This window comes from Suncus etruscus, chromosome 11 (assembly GCF_024139225.1).
Source record: "Suncus etruscus isolate mSunEtr1 chromosome 11, mSunEtr1.pri.cur, whole genome shotgun sequence".
Classification (NCBI taxonomy): domain Eukaryota; kingdom Metazoa; phylum Chordata; class Mammalia; order Eulipotyphla; family Soricidae; genus Suncus; species Suncus etruscus.
In genome coordinates, this window is record NC_064858.1 from 229,403 (window position 1) to 231,189 (window position 1,787).

The 1,787-nt window shown below is 37.0% G+C and overlaps 1 non-coding gene across 1 annotated transcript; it reads right to left on the reverse strand.

Annotated features, from left to right (window-relative positions):
- Positions 1-887: 887 nt before the first annotated feature.
- LOC126023563 (U6 spliceosomal RNA) lies at positions 888-994 on the reverse strand. The gene has a single exon (XR_007500678.1). It is a non-coding gene; the product is annotated as a U6 spliceosomal RNA (small nuclear RNA).
- Between the last annotated feature and the right edge of the window lie 793 nt (positions 995-1,787).

A 1,787-nucleotide genomic window follows, 5' to 3' on the forward strand; every position in this document is an offset into this window, starting at 1 on the left:
GCCCGGCCCCGCCTGATCCACTTCTTTGAAGAATGTCATGGGTATCTTTAAAGGGATCGCATTAAATCTATACAATACTTTGGGGAGTATTGCCATTTTAATGATGTTAATCCTGCCAATCCATGAGCAGGGTATGTGCTTCCATTTCCGCATTTCCTCTCTTATTTCTTGAAGCAGAGTTTTATAGTTTTCTTTGTATAGGTCCTTCACATTTTTAGTCAAGTTGATTCCAAGATATTTGAGTTTGTGTGGCACTATTGTGAATGGGGTTGTTTTCTTAATGTCCATTTCTTCCTTATTACTATTGGTGTATAGAAAGGCCATTGATTTTTGTGTGTTAATTTTGTAGCCTGCCACCTTGCTATATGAGTCTATTGTTTCTAGAAGCTTTTTGGTAGAGTCTTTAGGGTTTTCTAAGTAGAGTATCATGTCATCTGCAAACAATGAGAGCTTGACTTCTTCCTTTCCTATCTGGATTTCCTTGATATCTTTTTCTTGCCTAATCGCTATAGTGAGTACTTCCAGTGCTATGTTGAATAGGAGTGGTGAGAGAGGACAGCCTAATCTTGTGCCAGAATTTAGAGGGAAGGCTTTTAGTTTTTCTCCATTGAGAATAATATTTGCTACTCGCTTGTGGTAGATGGCCTTAACTATATTGTGAAAGGTTCCTTCCATTCCCATCTTGCTGAGAATTTTGATCAAGAATGGGTGTTGGATCTTATCAAATGCTTTCTCTGCATCTATTGATATGATCATGTGGTTTTTATTTTTCTTGTTGTTGATGTTGTGTATTATGTTGATAGATCTACGGATGTTAAACCATCCTTGCTTTCCTGGGATGAAACCTACTTGATCATAGTGGATGATATTCTCCTTTTTTTTTTTTTTTTACTATAGAACGCTTCATGAATTTGCGTCTCATCCTTGCACAGGGGCCATGCTAATCTTCTCTGTATCGTTCCAATTTTAGTATATGTGCTGCCAAAGCAAGCACGGATGATCTTCTTAATGAGGCATTGAATCCTATTTGCCAGGATTTTGTTGAGGATATTTGCATCTGCACTCATCAGCGATATTGGTCTGTAATTTTCTTTTTTGGTAGCATCTCTGTCTGGTTTAGGTAGCAAGGTGATGTTGGCTTCATAAAAGCTATTTGGAAGTGTTTCTGTTTGTTAAATTTCATGAAAGAGTCTTGCCAGGATTGGTAGTAGTTCCTCTTGGAAAGTTTGAAAGAATTCATTAGTGAATCCATCTGGGCCTGGGCTTTTGTTTTTGGGCAGACATTTGATTACCATTTTCATTTCATCAATGGTGATGGGGTTATTTAGATATGCTACATCCTCTTCCTTCAACCATGGAAGATTATAAGAGTCCAAGAATTTATCCATTTCTTCCAGGTTCTCATTTTTAGTGGCATAGAGATTCTCAAAGTAGTTTCTGATTACCCTTTGAATCTCTGTCATATCAGTAGTGATCTCTCATTTTTCATTCCTAATATGAGTTATCAAGTTTCTCTCTCTCGCTCTTTCTTTGTTAGTTTTGCCAGTGGTCTATCAATCTTGTTTATTTTTTCAAAGAACCAACTTCTGCTTTTGTTGATCTTTCAGATTGTTTTTTGGGTTTCCACTTCATTGATTTCTGCTCTCAGCTTTGTTATTTCCTTCTGTCTCCCTATTTTTGGGTACTTTTGTTGAGTACTTTCTAGTTCTATTAGCTGTGTCATTAAGCTACTCAGGTAAGGTCCTTCTTCCTTTCTGATGTGTGCTTGCAAAGCTATAAATTTTCCT